We start from the raw sequence: 5,505 nt of genomic DNA on the forward strand, positions 1-5,505 counted from the left end.
GTTCAGCCGAGCCCCTAACCCCCCGGCCCCGCCCCCGCAGCCAGGCAGCTGAGGAAGAGGAGGGGCCTCACGCGCCTGTGCTCAGGCTGCACGCATCCCTCTGGGTCTTGCTGTGCACATTCAGGGCAGCGGTCAAGGAAAGTAACCTCCGTCTCCCTGGCTCTCCTGGGGGAGCTTGGCTCTGGGAACCTCTGTTCCAGGCTCTGTCCGCCCACCCCCAGCGGCAGCCCAGCCGCCCCCACTCCCCGAGTCCCCCACCCAGCCCGGCGCCCCCTGCCTCAGCCCCGCCCCCTCGGGAGTCCAGGACCTGCTTCCCAAGTTTGCTTCCAGCTCAGGCCCCCCAGTCGCACCCGGTGACAATGTCTCTCTGACTCCGTCAGTTACAGGCAGTTTCCTGGCGTTGGAGAGTCTCTCGTGGCAGAGTTTCCTCTCTGATTTTGTTTCGCTTTGGTCAGTAAAACAGAACAAATCTGTGGACTGTTCTCCTGAAACCACAGTGACCAGAGACCCCCAAACACTTGAGATGGCATGGTCGGGGCCTTAAATGCTGCCGCTGCCAGTTCCACAGGCATCCACAGTTTCCTGGCAAATGCACAAGGTTTGGCTGAATGAGGTCCAGCCAGTGAAAATAAATGAAGGGGGAACCAAGGGAAGGACACAGTCCCAGGAAGAGCCCCCCTTTCTCGCTCACCCGCCTCAGTGCGACGTGGGAACCGCAGGGAGCTGAACACGGCTGGGGGCTCAGCCTTTGCGCCTGGACGGGGCGTTTGGATGGAACTTTTGTTTGCTGCTTGGTTGATGGTTCGGTATGTCTGCAGTGTGTGTGCAAGAGTGAATTTGATTAATGCGCGATTTAAAAGCACTGGATTCTTCTCATCCGCAAACTGTCCCCTCCCAGCAGATGCTCAGCTGAGAGTGACTGTGCCTCCAGGTGCCTGGGGGTGGGGGTGCTACTGCACCTGTGGGCAGAGGCTGGGTATCCCGACCACTCTGCCCCAGAGCTATCCCGGCGTCCACGTGCCACAGCCACAGCCAACTGTGCCTGTGTGCTCCTGTCACCCACATTTCTCGTGGCCTGTCCCACAGCCTCACCTCTCCCACGTCACCCAGGTGCGTCCACTCGGTCCCCTGCTCTCAACTCCTCTTCCAGGACCGAGCCTTTGCCCAGAGGCCAGGACACAGGCTCGGCCCAAGAGCCCCCGCAGCGCTCCAGCTCAGGCTCCACACAGAGGGCCCCTCAGCCAGAGCTGGACCATCTGTGAGGTTCCGAGAAGTGCATGGAACAGGCCCATCTAGCAATACACGCTTGGCTCCACAGCTCCTGGGGCGGACTCACGGCTCTGGGCCAACACGGCCTTTCCCAGGGCTCACGCACCTGCCATGCTCAGGGCCTGGTCTCCTCATCCACAGGCCACCAGCCACCGGCCACCCTAGGCATGCTGACCGGGCCAAGGGTGACCCAGAGGAAAACCTGGGATGAGAGCTCTGCTCACGGGAGATCGCAACACGGGTGGTGGACGGGCGGATGTTGGTGCGGTGTGCGCACAAGCTGTCCGGACAGCTGAGAAGCCCGGGGAAGGCGAGGGCAGAGTCCCCGCTGGCAAGAGCATCAGCATGCGGAGCTGTGATGTGCAAGGGGCTCCCGGCAGGTGCGAGAGGCTGGACCAGGACCGGGAGCCTCAGGGCAGGCCCCAGCTGTGGTCTGAGCGTCCTGCCTGGGGACTGGAGGCCCTGCCACGTGTGGGTGACAAGGAATGGGACCCCAGAGGCCTGCGCTACATCCCTGCTTCTCTGAGGCCGAGCCGGGCCTGGCAGAGGCTGCTTCCTCCCTCACCCAGACAGCTTCAAAATAAAGTGACAGTAGCCTGGGAGCTTCGAGGGGCTCTTAAAATGAAAAAGAGAGCGAGCGAGAGAGAGATCCACTCGAAGAGAGAAGGGCCTGGCCGTCGCCTGCAGAGATGCCCCGGAGAAAGGAGGACGCCGGGCACGTGTCCGGGACCTGCTGTCCTTCCTTCTCGCTTGTGACCTGGACTGACAATGGGACAAAACTTCCTCGCGGGACTGGAAGAGAGAAAAACTTTTTTGGGGGGGGTTGGTCACACCCACGGCATGTGGAAGTTCCCTGGGGCGGAGATCGAACCCCGTGCCACAGAAGTGGCAACCCCGAATGCTCAACCACTAGGCCACCAGGAAACTCCAAAAAACTATATTGCAGATGTTTTTCCGGCCCTGCTCCGGCACCAGGCGGAGTGGAGAAGCCCCAGCCCTCCTGCATGACAGCAGGACCTGGGAGCTGCCGAGCCCTGCCTCGGCTGAGACCGGGACAGACCACAGCTCGGTGCCCAGACCGTCCCCAGTGAGTCAGCACAACCGGACCCGCCCTGTCATCAAAGTGCGGTTCACTCTGAGGCCCTGAGCCCACAGCAAAACACTGGTAAGAACCAGCCTATTAATAAGAGAAGAGAGTGTTATTTTTAGGTCAGGTTAACCTAGAAAAGCTCGGTGGACTGGGTTTGCGCTTGCTAAGGTCACCAGGACTGTGCACCCTGCCCGCTCACCTACCCAGGGGCCCAGCCGCGCAAACCGCCAGCACAGGCCCTGTCCCGACTCCTGCTGGCAGCAGGATAGACGCGCGCGTGCCACTGGGTAAGAGCCGCCTCTGGAAACAAAACGCATTTCTCTTTCCTCCTAGAAACCTCTTGAAATCCACTCCAGGCACCGTGCAAACCGGGCTGAAGGGCGGGACAGGCAAGCTGGCCTGGCTGTGGCTTCGCGGGACACTGACGTCGGCCCAGGCCTCAGTGGGTTAACCTGCGGGGAGTGGTGCTGTGCTGATGCCGCGAGATTTTACTTCAGGTGCATTTCTCAGCCCCGCCTGGAACGAATGCAGAATCGGGCGGAATCAGGCAATCTCTCTCTGCGTCCTTCAAGCCTGACAGTCAGACGGGCAAGGACGGGAGCGCCTGCGTAGCAGATGCACGATCAGGACAGAAGAGCCGTCCTTCTCTGTCGGTTCTGGGGAGAAACCGGTTTTTCCCATTTCGGTTTCAGTGCCATGACCCAGGTTACATGTATTTCACTATCTGAGTCGGTTAATGAAACCAAAGGAAAGAAATAAAGCTTCTAACTCAAAAACTATTGCTCTGGGACTTTGGTTTCCTCCTCTTATGGAGAGGCTGGTGTCAACTCGACCAGCGGGCTGAGAACAAGCAGAAAATCGGGACAAGACACGAAACAAGCTGCTGAACGATGATGAGCAGCCAGGGCTTGAGGCTGAGGGCCCAGATGCTGTTCCCCCCTCCCAAGCGCTGGTGTGTCCTGAAGACACCCCCGCACGCACAGAAGCAGCCTCAGGACGGCTGCCAGTGTCACCCTGCAGCCCAGGGCTCCCAGAGCCGCAGGTCTGCAGAGGCTGAGAACTGGGAGAAACAGAGACTACGGCTAAGTGAGCTCGTGCCCCGTGGTGCCCTCAGCCTCGAGGTTTGCAGCCCTACAGCCTGTGCCAGAGGGGGAGGTTGGCTACGGACTGAGCAGAGCTGCCTCAAACCGCGTGGTACCAGAGAGAAACGACAGCCAGGGGCCAGGCCTGTTCCCAGGGAACTGGGCTACCTCAGTCCTGATGGAACCTGACCCGCCCCCATAGGACTATCTATTAGGAGGAAAGCAAATCCTCTGAAAGATGAAGATATTAGCATCATTCAGAGAATCCACAGTCTTTAAGCACAAGATCCAGCATCCCGTCATAAACGATCAGGCAGGCCACCAAACAGGGCGAATGACAACTAAGAGAAAAGTACAGAGACAGCCCTCAGGTGACCTAGGGGTTGTTATCATCAGATAGAATTTTCAAATAGCTCTGATGAATAGTTAAGAGAATAGACGACAAGGACAGAGAACCATTTTCTTTTAATCTGTAAAAAATAAAAATGTTAGAAATTGGGAGTTATTTTTGCGATGCAGTGGTTAAGGATCTGGCTTTATCACTGCTGTGGCTCAGGTTCGATCCCTGGCCCAGGAACTTCTCCATGCTGTGGGTGAGGCGGGGAAAAGCATGCTGGAAATGACGCACAAAGTGAGAACTGCAGCACCGCCCACAGTGAACTCAGCAGAGCAGCAGGGACAGAGGAGGGAGAGCAGGTTTGTAGAGAGACTGACCAAAGAGAGGAAAATGATGGAAAATATCGGAGAGCGTAAGAAACACGTGATACGGTGGAAAGGCGTGACATCCATGTAATCTGAGTTTCAGGGGAAGAGAAGGAGATAAAGGAGCAGAAGCAATATTCAAAGAGGAATTGGCCAGGAGGGTCTTCAAATGGTAAAACATGAACCCGCAGGTTTAAGAAGCTACAGAATTGAAGCAGGATAGATGCAAAGTAGGGAGACGCCCATTAGCGGCATCAAGGTTGCCTTGTGCTGACCCCGTCAACATGCTGAAAACCAAGACCAAAAAGAACCTTAAAACAGTCGGCAAAGAGAGGGCACCTCACACGCAAGAGGCAAGACTTGTACTTTCAGCTGACTTTTCAAAAGAGAAAACAATGGAATACAGAAGACGCTGGAATGACATCTTTGCAACAAAATCGTTGCCCAACTCCAGACATAGAAAAACATCTTTTAAATGAAGGCCAAATAAGGAATTTCGTCTATTCTACTTATCGAAAGCAGAGCGGACGAAGCTGTAAGTATGTGCTAAAAACACTCTGTGTGCAGAACATCCCGCTGCAAACATCCATGCTCCTCCCCCAGGGTGCAGGCCTGCCTGGAAACGGACAACGTGGGAAACCTTAGGTTATTTCTAAGAGCCACCAACCAGCACAGCTCCTGTTCTTCGTTCCAGTTTACAACACTCAGGCAGCTTCTACCTTTGTCTTCAAAGGTGTGCAGTGCTGGGGCTAAGAAACCGTGTCTCTGTGTAGGTTAACTTCTGTGGCACCTCAAAAGCAGGAGAGAATGCAAGGAAATATTTCACCCGGCACCCCCAGCCGCTGAGGGGCAGGCAGTCCTGGCCCTCCCCTGCGTCTCATTCCTGGTGCTTCTGCTCAGGACACAGAAGCCCAAGGGTGAGCATGGAGCTGGAGAAAGGCATCTTTTCCTGGAGGTGTGCTGTCCACCTGAAAGCTCAGTGGCACCTTTACTTCAAGGTCACGGGCTTTGGCAGCAAACAGATCCTCCAGACGGCTCTCCACTCTGATGGGTTCAACAGGACCTCTCTGAGCCTCGCTTTCTCCACCCATCGTTTCCGCGGGAAGGCTGGCTCCCCCCTCAGGGAATCGTGCAGATTAAGTGAGATGAGGACTTTGAGGGTCCCACACAGCGCACGGGTCCTGGCTGCCCCAAATAGGAGGCCGTGTTCCCATCACAGGCCTGCCCGCCGTGTGTCCGGTGGGAGGGGGTGCTGGGTGACCAACTCTGAGTGTGCACAGGGGTCAGGCTTCCCCACTGGCACGGGGAGGACAGGGGCTGCGAGCGGACAGCCACACGGGGGACACGCCGTTTCCCTCCTCT

The sequence above is a fragment of the Phacochoerus africanus genome, chromosome 9 (assembly GCF_016906955.1).
Source record: "Phacochoerus africanus isolate WHEZ1 chromosome 9, ROS_Pafr_v1, whole genome shotgun sequence".
NCBI lineage: Eukaryota > Metazoa > Chordata > Mammalia > Artiodactyla > Suidae > Phacochoerus > Phacochoerus africanus.